This window comes from Vigna umbellata, chromosome 11 (assembly GCF_029865625.1).
Source record: "Vigna umbellata cultivar VRB3 chromosome 11, Vumbellata_1.0, whole genome shotgun sequence".
NCBI lineage: Eukaryota > Viridiplantae > Streptophyta > Magnoliopsida > Fabales > Fabaceae > Vigna > Vigna umbellata.
The window spans coordinates 21,709,181-21,723,924 of record NC_142175.1 but is presented as its reverse complement, the minus strand read 5'-3'; the positions used below and the strand labels follow the sequence as shown (position 1 = coordinate 21,723,924).

General features: G+C 34.0%; 1 pseudogene; it reads right to left on the bottom strand.

Moving 5' to 3' along the window:
• Nucleotides 1-3,105: 3,105 nt before the first annotated feature.
• On the bottom strand, nt 3,106-4,214 carry LOC148191173 (metal tolerance protein 1-like; annotated as a pseudogene).
• Between the last annotated feature and the right edge of the window lie 10,530 nt (nt 4,215-14,744).

Here is a 14,744-nt window from a genome sequence, read left to right as displayed (position 1 = left end):
TAATTTATTTAAACTTATAAAAATGACTTGTGATTTTCTTACATTACGTTTCGTAAAGTTTTGGTTACATAAAACCATTTTATTTTATTTTCTAACATTACCACATATATTTATAATTAATTCTCACATGATTATCGTGTTAATTCATTCTTAAATAATTAAGCTAGAAAAGTTTTAATTAATAACATTCCGCAATTTTACCACATATTGTAGAACAGTAATATAAATTTTAAAATAAGTAACCAATATAACAGTTCAGTAATTCAAACTTTCTCCAAACTAATTCAAACTAATGCATATTATTATTATTGACAGAACAATACATATCATCACCGTACCTTTGGTTACTTTCTATATTTACAAACAACCTGAATAAAATACAACCAACTCATCTTCCCACTTCATAGTACAAGACACCACAACTCTTAATCTTTAACAATCTGATCCTAATACTACGTTATACACTTAATCTCGTGACAGAATACAAATAATAGTATTTGGTTCCAATATAACACCAAGTAACAAATGAATACTCATTCAAACAGACCCATAATCAATTCATAATTACTCCATCTAGACTGGACTAATATACCATCCTAACTTCAATCCTGGTCAACCAAAATTATGCCAGCAAGTGATTTTACAACAAAGACAACCAGAAAAATACAATATTGAAGCATGATTTTTTTTTTTTTTTTTGCCAAGATAATGCAAAACAGACAGAGTAAAATGCATATATATATCAACCTAAAACAACCAAGTTTCTATGCACAATTATATTCTAGCATTATGTAATATCAGTTTGAATCCTATCTTCCAACTTACTCACATATACACTATCCTTATCAAGTCTGATTATGCATAACATAGTTAAGTATGTAATATTAAGTAAAATAAGCTATCATTTATAACATGTTGAGTCAATTAAATAACTTAACAGGACCCTTTTTACTTATTAACTCCTTACAGGCTACATTCAATTTTTAATTACCCATATTTCATTATAATTATTATCCCATTATTCCTAAATCTAAAAAGTTCACGTACCAGACCCTTATTCCCTCTTTCTTAACTTGGTCATACCATAATCTTAACTTTAACTCATTTACCACAACCAAGGCAGACCATATAATACCAATTCCACATACTGCCAATAGCATACTTCAAGCACACCTATGTCAATTAATGTCATTTAGTTTAACTCAAACTCTTACTCATATATTTGTACCTCAACTAGTATATCAACAACACGGTTTTTGTAGGAAACTATTTAAAGTATAAATTATCGATCTAGACAACAAAATTTCGAATTACGAAAATAGGCATTGTGAAGGGTCCAAAGACTTCAAATAAAGAGGTCGTGTCCCCTGCACACATTTACCCATGAAATAAAATAAATTTATACATTTTTATTTATGTAATTACAATAATTTTGGTTAGAAATTATTTAATTGAAATCATTTTATAAAAAATGAATTTAATTACAAAAATAATTAAAATCATGAAGTTTATTTGCTTAATAATATTCAAAAAAGTTATTTATTAATTGGATATAATTTTAATTATTTGAATACATTTAAATATATTATTTAAAAATTATAAATCATTTTAAATAAAAAAAATTAAAAAAGTGAAAGTGTGAGGGGTGCACGAGCTCAACACAAAAAGTCGTTAATTCCTACAATTTTAATTAATTTATATTTTTATTAATTTAAATTATTTATATTTAATATTTTTATTAATTTAAATAGTTTATAATGAAAAATAAGGTTATTAATTAATAATAATTTATAAAAAAATATGCTATAATAATAAAAGTTTAAAAAAATATATAATAAAATATATTTTTTTTTGAATTTTTAATTACATAATTACAATAATTATAGTTATAAATTATTTAATTGAAATTATTATATAAAACATTTAATTTAATTACTAAAATAATTAAAATCATGAAATTTATTTTTTTAATAATATTAGGAAAACTTTAATTATTAATTAGATATAATTTTAATTATTTTAAATACATTTAAATTTATAAATTATAAATTATTTTAATTAATAAAAAAATTAAAAAATTAAAAAAGTAGAAATGTGTGGGAGGTGCACAACTTCAATAGGAGAAAGTTCGTCAACTCTTACAACTTCAATTTTCTTTTAATTTTTTTTATGATGAAAAGCTGTGGTAATCGATTACAAGTTTGAGTAATCGATTACCATGCCCTAAAATTGTTTTGGGGTGTACGACTTCACTTCTAACCATTGTATGAGGGAGTCATGTAAAGGACATGACTTCTTCATTTGAAGTATCTAGACCCTACGACTTATCTATTTTCGTAATTTGAAAATCTTTTGCCTAGATAGATAATTTATACTTCAAATTTATCTAGTTTCTTACAAAAACCCAACAAGACAATTCTTTACCCAGTAATATATCATTTCTAATATGGACTACATAATAATACAAATTAAAATTGAACATTTCCAGTGATCTATCTCATATTTGAAGTTCACCATATTTGCACTCGTACATTAAATTCTGCACTCCGTAAAATTCCTACACTACGTACATATACATTCAAACCAAAATATACTTATTCACCCATAAATTTTCATTTCCAAAATACATAACCGGCCATCGACATTCGCGAGATATTTGCATAAAGTTTTGATATTGATTACAACACTTATATCTACAAGGCAAAACATTTAATATTCTTACATGAATCACATTACGGATTGATGTTTATAGATCTACAAATTCATTTCAATATATAAGACAAGTGAATAGTTTCTCATCTTTCCCAAACAAGTTTCATCAGATTAAAATGCAGAACAATAAATATGAGACATGAAAAACAGAAATTCCAAAATTTAGCTCCTTCACACTAACTATAGTAATGACTACCCATCAACAAAAATCTTTTGGAAGACTTTAATCCATTCAATCAGAATTTAATCTAAATTTAATACTTTTCATATCAAACTACTTCACAAATTGCCATAGAGAAATTTGAGTTTGAGAAGGATAATTCCCAAGTTCAACTACTAAATCCTTCCTCTCTAATTATTCACTGTCACGAAATATTCAATAGAAGAAGAAATCTAGCGCTCTATCTGTATGGTTACGTGACTGATATTATATACCTGTTTGATATAATTTATAACCTTGTCCAGCACTAGGTCTGCATCTGCTTCATGTCTGATTTTAACATGACAAGATAGTAAAACATTTTCGACTGTAATGGAACATGTGTGCAGTTCATGAACAGCCACCACGTCTTCCATATCCAACAGTCCCCTTTCTAGCTTAGTAGAATCTATCCTACGAGGCGTGCTCTCCATCAAGACTTCCAAAATATTTCGCAGCATATTGATGGTCATCACCAAAACTATTACTGAAAATATTAGAGTGCAAATTATATCAATTATTTGCCACTAGAGTTTATACCATATTACCGCTCCCCCCATCATTACTCCAATACTCTGGATAGAATCTCCAAGGACATGGAGATAAGCCCTTGTACATTTATGTTCCATTGCTTCTTCTTCTTAGTTTTTGATTCATCTTTTGAATGATGATCATCGTGATGGTATGTGTGATCATGTGTGTGATGGTGCTCATCTTTTGCATGTTTTGCATCATGATGGGTAGAAACTGTAAATCCATGACTGTGGCCATGTCCATCTCCACGTCTGTGACCATGATCATGACCCAATAACAAAGCCATGATGATATTAACCACAAGACGCCGAAACTAAAAACATTAAGAAACCATCCACGCTTCTAGGACCAGCAATGATTCTATTAATGGCTTCATATACCAGAATACCAACAAGCAACTATATTAATTGAATAGAAACCAAGGCACCAAGAATTTCTATTCGGAAAATCCATATGAACGGCAAGGTGTAGCTTCCCATCCAGCAGCCCACAAAGAAAATAAGAAGATGGCAGAGGCTGCAACATCAGAAAGCAAACGTGCTGCATCAGCTTTTAAAACTTTCTTTCTTTTGCATTTTTTCAAATGAATTATTTCAAGTATTTATTAGCAAGAGTTTGCCTCTTCAAATGTCAGAAATAAATCATAATGCCTATTGAGTAGGTCTGTCACCTAAAACCATTAATACTAGGAATACCAAGCAACAAGAAATAAATTTCCTAATTTAAGTTTCATAACAAATATCTCCTTAAACTTAAATACTCTTCCCATTTCTCATTCCAATAACCTTTTTACAATTCTCCAGTAGTGTGGTTGGTTTTTACAATTCTCCAGTAGTGTGGTTGGTAGTGGCTTAGTGAATATGTCCGCGGCTTGAGTTTGGCTTTCAACATGCTCTAGCTTGACCTTTCCTTCTCTTACTTATTCTCGGACGAAATGAAAACGAACGTCGATATGCTTGCTCCTTCCGTGATTAACTGGGTTCTTTGTCAACTCGATCGTCGACTTGTTATCAACTCGGATCACAGTCCCTTCATCTTGGATCACTCCCAGATGTCTTAATGGATTTAAAAGCCAGACTGCATGACACACGCTCCAAGAGGCCACCACATACTCTTCCTTGCAGGTAGACAGGGTGGCAATGGGTTGCTTCTTAGACAGTCAAGTAAAAGCAGTATTTCCAAGTAGGAATACCTAACCCAAACTACATTTTCGATCTTTAAACATCATCACACCAATCGTTATCCGAGTAACCCACTAGTCGATAGTCATCTAATTTTGAATAGAAAAGAGCAAGTGATAGTGTTCCTCGAATATATCTCAAAATTATCTTCAAGGCCTTCCAATGTGTGTAGCTTGGATCCTCCATGTAACACTCAACATTAAGTCGGGTCTCGTGCTTGTAAGGTACCTCAGACTTCCGATTAAACTTGGATATCTCCAAGAATCAGCTCGTTCTCCTCCATCAAACTTCGAGAGTTTAGTGCTTGGTTCCATTGGAGTAGAAACCAAGTTGCAGTCCTCCATTTTAAACTTCTTTAAAATTTCAAGCGTGTACCTTTCTTGGGATATAAAAATCCCTTCCTCTTATTGCTTCACTTCCAGGCCAAGAAAATATTTCATCAGGCCTAATTTTGTCATCTCGAACTCTTTTTTCATTACCTCCTTAAACTCCTTAATCAGCTTCATGTTGCTTTCGGTAAATATGAGGTCGTCGACATAGAGAGCAACTACCATCATATCCTTCTTTGATTTCTTTGTGTACAAAGCATGTTCGTACGGACATTGCTCGTACCCGGTCTTCTTGAAATACCCGTCTATTCTCTCATTCCAGGCACGGGGAGCCTGCTTTAGTCCATAGAGGGCTTTTCTCAATCTTAGCATTTTCTTCTCATCCCCTCTCTTCATGTACCCGAGTGGTTGCTCGACGTACACCTTCTCTTTCAGTACTCCATTTAGAAAGGCCGACTTCACATCCATCTGTAGAATTGGCCATTGGTTCTGAGCAGCTAACGAGATCAAAAGTCGGATTGACTTCATTCTCGTGATAGGAGCAAATACTTCATCATAGTCTATCACCTCCTTTTGTCTATAGCCATTTACCAAGAGTCGAACCTTATAACGCTCAACCTCTCCCTCAACATTCATGCTTTTTTTGTACACTCATTTTACTCCAATGGGTCGAGCTCCTTCAAGAAGGTCAGTCAGTTCCCAAGTTTTGTTGCGTTCAATCGCTCCGATCTCCTCATCCATGGTTGTTCTCCACTTCTCTTCTTGGACAACTTTCTCAAAACTCAAATCTTCAGAGTCGGCCAGAAGACATACAACATGAACTTCATTTGTAGTTTCGTATATTTCTTGTAGACTTCTCATCCTAGGCTATTGTGGCTCGGTTTCTTGATGTGAGGACTCGGTGGTTGTTGTTGTTGAAGGTACAACAATCTCCGAGCTAGTTTCTTTTACGACCGGGTTACTCATGCACCACTCCTTCGTTTCCTCCATGTGAACATCTCGTCTCACCACTACTTTCTTGTTAACATGATCAAACAATTTATATGCTTTAGAATATTTATCATACCCGATAAATATGTACTTCTTTCTCCGATCTTCTAATTTTGTCCTGTTCTGACTTGGTACTTGCCCATAGGCCACACTACCAAACACCTTTAGATGAGAGACACTCGGCTTCACACCACTCCAAATCTCCTAAGGCGTCTTCTTGCCCAACTTTGCATGTGGACATCTATTTTGCACATAGACTGCGCATTGTACCGCCTCTACCCAAAACCTCTTCGGCATATTCTTCCCTTTCAACATAGATCGAACCATGTTGAGAATGGTTTGGTTCTTTCGTTCTGCTACACTGTTTTGTAGCAGAGAATATGGAGCCGTCAAGAAACGCTTGATTCCATGTTCCTCACAGTATTTGTTGAACTCAGCAGAAGTGAACTCGTCTCCTCTATCAGATCGAACTGTTTTGATGACTTTGTTTGTTTCTTTCTTTACCATCACTTTGAATTTCTTGAAAGTTTTAAACACTTCTGACTTCTCCTTCAAAAAGTGAACCCACATCTTCCTTGAGAAATCATCAATGAAAGAGATGAAGTATCTCCTACCACTAAATGATTCTAGAGTTATTGGTCCATACAAGTCGGTATGGATCAATTCGAGCTGCTCTTTTGCTCGATACTCAGAGCTCCGTGGGAAAGAAGTCCTCGCTTGTTTTCCAATCACACAGTCTTCATAGAACCTCTTTTCGAATTCCATTTTAGGCAGTCCGAGAACCATCTCCTTTTTCACCAGCTCGGTCAACCCTCCAAAGTGAAGATGACCGAACCGCAAATGCCACTTCATGGCCTCATCCTCTATATCAAGTTGCATGCATTTGTCTTGAACTATTTTCAACTCAAGTTTGTACATGCGATTTTTCTTCATTTCTATTTGGGCGATGAGCCTCCCGAGTTTATCCCTCAGTTGTAATTCTTGGTCCTTCATCAGAACCGAGTACCCCTTCTCCATTATCTGTCCCATGCTTAGTATGTTGCTTTTGAGATTGGGTACGTAGTATAAATCTCTGATCTCTCCGATTCGCCCATTTTTTTGTTGATACCATATCGTTCCTCGACCTTTGACGGTTACTTTCGAAGCATCACTGAAAGAAACGGATTCGGACTCCTCCTTTGAAAGTACTTTGAATAAACTCTCGTCGCCACACATATGGTTTCTTGCGACGATGTCCAAGTACCAAACCGAGTTATTAGTACAACTCGGTTTGACCTCGGTTTCTGGAATGTTTGTCACTAGCAGCAATCCTTCTTCTTCTTTCTTGGCAAGGAAGTTTGTTGGCTCCTCTTTTTCCTTTTCTAACCTACAATCCTTGGAAATATGGCCCATTTTTCCACAATTGTAGCATTTTACCAAGTAGCAATCCTTGGCAACATGCCCATACCTTCCACAGTTATAGCATTCAATGTTGTCTTCATTCTCCTCTTCCTACCACTTTGATTTCTCCCTCTTCCTTGGCCTCTGGTACTTTGAGCATAAAACACATTATCCTTTTTTATTGTCATCTTCGCTTGGAGAGCCTGTTCAAGGGACTCCCCCCTCTTGTTTTTCCATCTCTGCTCATGTGCTTCCAGGGACCCAACAAGCTCTTCAAGGGTAAGCGTTGATAGGTCCTTGGACTCTTTTATTGCGCATACGATGTTCTAAAAATCATTTGCCAATGACCTTAGAATTTTTCCAACAACTCAGTTTGATGAAAGACTCTCACCATTCTGATTCAGTTTGTTCACCACAGTCTCCACCCGAGTAATGAACTCATATACGCTTTCAGACTCTTTCATCCTGATGTTTTCCAGCTCGTCCCTAAGGTTTTGAAGACGAACCTCCTTCACTCCTTCATCTCCTTTGTTTGCTTTTTTGAGTATATCCCATGCTACTTTGGAAGATTTTGCATTTGCTATCTTCTCAAAGCCGGATTCGTCAACAGCTCGGTATAGCAGATACAAGGTCGCCTTGTCTTTAGCTCGAACGACCTTCAACGCGTTCAACTGGGCATTTAAATACCCAGTCTCGACCACATCCCAGTTATCTTGGGAGCCGAGAAGGGCCTTTATCTGCACCTTCCAGTTGTCATAGTTAACGTCTTTCGACAACTTGGGTAACAAGATGCCATTGGTTAGACCTGCCATTTCTCTCAAGTGTTTACACTCAACTCTCACACCTCACAAAACTCTCAGTCGCTCCTCTCTCTCTACCAATGCACACCACGGCGTTCTCTGTTGAGCTCTGATGCCAATTTGTTGGCAACAAGAAGACATAAGTTGGTAGCTTTTAAAACTCTGTTTCTTTCTTATGCATTCTTTCAAATGAATTCTTAGAAATATTTATCAGCAAAAGTTTGTCTCTTCAAATACCAGAAATAAATCATAATGTAGGTCTGCCACCTAGAATCATTAATACTAAGAATACCAAGAAAAAGAAATAAATTTATTAATTTAAGTTTCGTAACATTTTTCACATAAAAGTTTATCTTTCTTTATAATAATTAGAGATGGATCCGGCATCTGCAAACCCACATGCTGCTTCCCCACAAATCTTTCTTCCGTCATCAGGAAAATCTCCAGTCATCTCAATAACTTCACTTTGCTGAGAGCTTTGTGCTTCCATCTACAATAAAGGATTCTGGCACGTAACGTGTATATATGTTTTCTGTATCACTTAAAACAAAGCAACACCCTTTTTTATATAAGGGTCAACCAGTATATCCAAAGTAAAACTGAAACTGTTAAATATAGTAAAAGTTATATATTGGATTAATCTCCCCTTGTGTTAAACACACATAGGGTTCTCTATTTATAATAGATAAAATATGGGCTAAGCCCAAAATACAAATTATAAATAATAACAAACTAACTGAAAGATAAACTGAAAGATAAAAGATATAATATTTCTAACACTCCCCCTCAAGCTGGAGCATACAAATTGTATGAACCAAGCTTGAAATAACTAAACTAGGTTTTGAACTAGATGATTTTTCTTCAAGAGTGAGACAATAAACACTTCAACTTTAACTTCAAAAGTGTGAACCAAGCTTGTGAAACTTCAAGCTCAAAAGTGTATGAAGGAGAGTAGTGGAGAAGGAGGCAATAAACACTTCAACTTCAGAAGTGGATGAAGGAGGCAATAAACACTTCAACTTCAGAAGTGGATGAAGGAGAGCAGCGGAGAAGGAGGCAATAAACACTTCAACTTCAGAAGTGGATGAAGGAGACGCAGCAGAGAAGGAGGCAATAAACACTTCAACTTCAGAAGTGGATGAAGGAGAGCAGCGGAGAAGGAGGCAATAAACACTTCAACTTCAGAAGTGGATGAAGGAGACGCAGCAGATATGTGCGGCAAATACAATAAGAAAGGAAGAACAGCAATACAGAGGCGAAACCCTCTACAGCAAATTACGCAGAAAGAAGAAGGAGGTCCGAAGATGCAGAAGCATGCGGCAAGAAGAGGACAGATTTCGATGCCAGCAATGACTGCTTTGGAAGGTCTAAACAGAGAGAGGGAGGTCCGGTCATTCAGAGGAGGCAGTGGTTTCGGTCCGGTCATTCAGAGGAGGCAGTAGTTTCTAGGAGACTTGTCTCTGATTCTGGATATTTTTAGGGGCTGCCGGCGACCATGACGGTCGGCCGCCGGCAGACAACAAAGACCACCGGAAGAGATCAGAAAACCTGCTCTGATACCATGTTAAATATAGTAAAAGTTATATATTGGATTAATCTCCCCTTGTGTTAAACACACATAGGGTTCTCTATATATAATAGAAGAAATATGGGCTAAGCCCAAAATACAAATAAGAAATAATAACAAACTAACTGAAAGATAAATTGAAAGATAAAAGATATAATATTTCTAACAGAAACCAAAAGCTATGAAATAGTGGGACAGCTGCCAAATGTAACAGCTATACTAGTTTGGCTTAACAATACGTATCATTCTAAAACATTCTAATATAAATACATACAAAATATAACATTTATTTCACCGAAGGATAAATTTGACGAACACAGTACCCCTTTGGACTGAATAGAAAAGAAAAATTATATATTCCTTTTGCATTGAAAAGATACTTGCGTCTCTATGTTCAACTATAAACGGATAAGAACCTTAAGAAAAGTACACATCAATAAGAACCTTATAAAACAGAATTCCAAAATAATCCGCATTGATAGCCACCAAAATAACCTAATTAGTAATCTCTCTTCCTCCTAATTTTGATTCTGAATCCTTCTTTCATTTTCACTCTTAATATAGCATGGTATGTTCAAAAATATCAGTTGGCCAAATTTTTTCACAAATAAAACCATAACAAATATATTTTTAATATAATTATTCTATAGATCAATGAATTTAGTATATATTATAAATTGTAAATAAATAGTTGCATAATTTTGTATACATATGTTAATTACTCCAATTTAATATGCACGTGGCAACTTTAGTTAATTTCAGCAGTAATATTAGATGCAAATCTTCCAAACTAATAAAATATGTTTTGACACACTTTTATTAGGATGACAATAATATTTATTTATCTGTTTAAAAAGCATTCATAAGTATTTTAAAACTTAATACACGTGAATATCTACTAGAAAAATATATTTTATAACACTTTCTTGAACCTATATTTATAGTATTTTTATGAATTTTTTATTAGAGTTTATTTAATCATAATCAAAATTTATTTAAACATTTACTTTGACATATTTAAATTAATTAAATAATTAATTTATTTTCATCATAACATTAGTAAACTATAACATTTCAATTGATATATATGTACTAATCGACATATACAATATATTTTACAATTATTATTACTTAATTTATTTACTCATTTTTATTATATTAATAATATATATATATATATATATATATATATATATATATATATGTATATTTTGTATATATTATTTTGATCCTGGTGTATTACACCGTTTAATCTATATATTTGTTTGTTGATTATTACGCATGCACTAAAGATAGAAGAAGAAAAAGGAGATTTTCTATCTTGTTATGTGATTGATATCTGTGTTTGATTGGTTCATTTTGGCTTTATTTTCATGCCATATCGGTCATACGTCATGAAGATTTCAAAATATGAAAACAGAAACAGACTTAACTCTATTTTTTTAATTCTTCCGTTTCACACATTGCAGTCTAATATCAGCTAGACATTCTTCTTTTTCTCTCAAAAACTCATCACATTTAACTTCGTGACAGCTTTATTTTCCATTGATTGTTAAACCCAACAAGATAATAAGAATACGAATAGTAATAATCTGGAACTTTTTTAATACATACTAAATATTCACCTAATTAATTAACCTAATTTTATATAATTTTGTTTTTTATCCAACATTTAACAATTGCGACTGCAAATCTAATTCATCCAACATCCGAATTCCCGCCGAAATTCTAACCATCCCATTTAAGGGATTCTATAAAAATAAAATAATAAAATAATACCATATCCATTTACTTTACAATTCATATGAAAATTTGGATAAATAATTGAAAAAATGCACATGTATGGTATGAGAAAAACTAACGAGACCAATGAATAAGTATCAAGTGGGCAAGGCTCCCTCTAAATGTAAATAATGAGTATTGGAGGTTGATACATTTACATTTATTTAACATGATTTTTATAATTTTTTTAAAGAAAGAAAAAGAGTATAAAATAAGAAAAGGTAGTGTTAAATGAATGTAAAAAATTTATCTGTTAAAAAATCATTTATTTTTTATAATAGGAGAGTAAGAAATAAAGTAAAAAAATGTCAATTGATGATAGAAGTTAGAAATGATAAAAATACCTCTATTCACATCTAATCGTAAATAAAGTTCATGTCCAATTCTTGGTATTTGTGAGTATTTATTACTCGTATATAGAGAGTAACGAGTATTTTAATACTTACTTACAAACGGATTCGATTATGATACCATACCCATGAATATTTATTATCTGAAAAAATCATTAAAATAAAAATTTAATTTATATTTTATTAAGTTAAATTTAATTCAAATTAAAATTATTTTTTATTTTATTAGGTTAAATTTAATTAAAATTAAATTAAATTTATATTATATTATATATTATATTTTATATTTTATATTTTATTTTGTAATTTTATTTTAAAAATTTATAAAATATATATGTTTTAAAATATTTGTGATTACTTACCTGTAGTGTAGACTTCAAAACATTTATAAATATTTTCTAAATGAATATTCAGCCTATAACAATGACAAAGATTTTTTTATTATAAATCGAGTTGTAGGTAAAGTATTTGTAATCCAACTCATTGCCATTTTAGAAAAAATGCGTCAAAGCATATATTTTTACAAATATATATAAATTTCACATATCACAATGGCATGTTAATTTAGAAGATTTGCACATGAAAATTGTTGTTACCTGCTTAAAAAACAACCATATAATACTTTGTTTGCTTTAAAATATTAACAAGCCTCGTATTATTTTAAAGCCAAAATTGTATACTAAAAGAATAATGATATAACAGTAATATGCATCTGCAAACTAAATAACTACGATGAATGAAATAATAAAAGCAATTTAAGCATTATTATTACGTGTGTATTAAAGAACAGAAGAAAAGAAATGAACAGCTGGAGATGTAACAAAGATAGTAAAATTTCCAAGCTGATTGCAAATAACTATGATTAGAGAGGAAAGCTGACATCATAATAACTGACTGCAGAAGAAGGGTGAAAGTAACACACATCTAATCATTCTAAAAAACCAACGTGGGTGGACTATTACTTGTTATTTAATTTTTGGCATCTGTTTATTAATGCTATTATATTGAGTATGATGTTGGGAAAAAGCTGGATTTAAGTATCTTAAATGGTGAACACAATAAAGTGATTTGATATATGATAGTTTATATTGTTTAGGTTTATGTCAAGAATCTGGTATGAGGTAATAAATTTGGTTCATTGGATTTATTAAAATACATGTGGTTTGGTCTGTTAGTGCAGAATGGTTATGGTAAAATATGTCTAAGTATGTAATGCATTGGACTTTTGGGAGAGGGTTTTCAAAGGTTAAAAACCGGGGAACGAATTGATAAGAGTTTTAAGTGCTGTTGTGCTAGATAATATATTAGATTAAAGTTTTAATTAACTTAATGGTGTTGGATTTCATTTAGATTGAATGTGTTAATATTAAGTTATGATGTGTGCATGAGTACTCTCTGGGTGTTGATGTCTATATTGGGTCATTTTAGAAACATGGCCAATAGGTATCACAATAGGATTCAGTATCCTATGAGAATGATATAGCATAATTTCACTTATATTGGCATTTTATGCACGTCATGTAATTTTGTTTATATTATATATAAATAAAAGTCAGCATATAACAATAAGTTTCATTAAAGTTTAAAGTAATTAGTTTTTTACAACTAATTTTATTGATGTTCTTGCCACTAATTAGGGAATCATTTATTTTTTAATTTGTTGATTTAATTAAAAAAAAAAAACATAGCATACTAGTTTCTTACGTTTTTTTTCACCTTTAGACTGAGTTACATTGACATTGGTTTTGTGGTCCTTAACAAAGTCATTAGTAAAAAAAAGGCTTTCTAACGCGCCTAATAGGTCTCGGTTTGGACAGACCCGAAGCATATATAAATGCGGTGGTAGAATTGTAATTTGTGCGAACTTATAGGCCTCGATTCAATAGGAACCGAGGCATAATAAACATATTAAATCGGTTAAAAACTGCCCGAAGCGTATAATCTCCGTATAGGCACCGGTTGGAGGAAGAGCCGAGGCAGTAAAAGTAAATTACTTCGGTTAAAGAAACAACCGAGTCAATTTACCGTACTTACCTGCTCTTCTCTCTACAAGCGTATAATCTGTGCTTCTCTTCTCTCTGCTTCCATCGAAGAAACTCTCGCGACTGCCATCCAACCACTGCTTGCGCCTCCCCGCTGCTGCTCCCTCACCGTCGCGGCCTCCCCGTTGCTGCGTCGCCGTCGCGTGGTCAACCACTGCCTCGTCGTCGAGCTCCCGTTCGTCTACCCGCTCTTCTCTCTGCTGCCATCCAAGAAATTCTTCTCTCCCGCTGCCATCCAACCACTGCTCGCGCCTCCCCGCTGTTGCTCCCTCACCGCCGCGGCCTCCCCGTTGCTGCCTCGTCGTCGCATGGTCAACCACTGCCTCGTCGTCGAGCTCCCTGTCGTCACCAGCTTCGTCCAGATCCACTACAGATCCGCTCCAGATCCGCTCCAGATTCACTCGAGATCCACTCTCAGATGCAACGGCTTTCATCTTGGTTGAGGTTGTCTTTGCCACTGAGTTCGCCACGCCGATATTTTTGTTTTTCCGGCAGCCGCCGCCGATGGGAACGTTGCGAAGAGCACCACCTTTGGTCCAGTAGCGGCGACACGTCTTGCAAAAGTGGCGGGGCTGAGTGAGGTTGTAGTTGTTGCAGTAGCAGAACTTGGTGTTGGATGAATCGCATCGCGGGCACCTGTGGTTTTGATTTTCCGATGTGGGAGTAGTGGTGGTGGTGGTAGGAGTAGTTGTTGTGGTGGTGGATGTGAGGGTAACATTATTAGTTGAGGAAGAAGGAAGAGAAGAGGGAGATGATGGTGTTTGGCGGTGGGTGGTCTGTGAGAAAGACGGTGGTGTTTGGTGGCGTGTGGTGTTTAACGACGTGTGGTGTTTGACAGCGTGAGAAAGACGAGACGACGGTGGCCTGATGGGGAAACT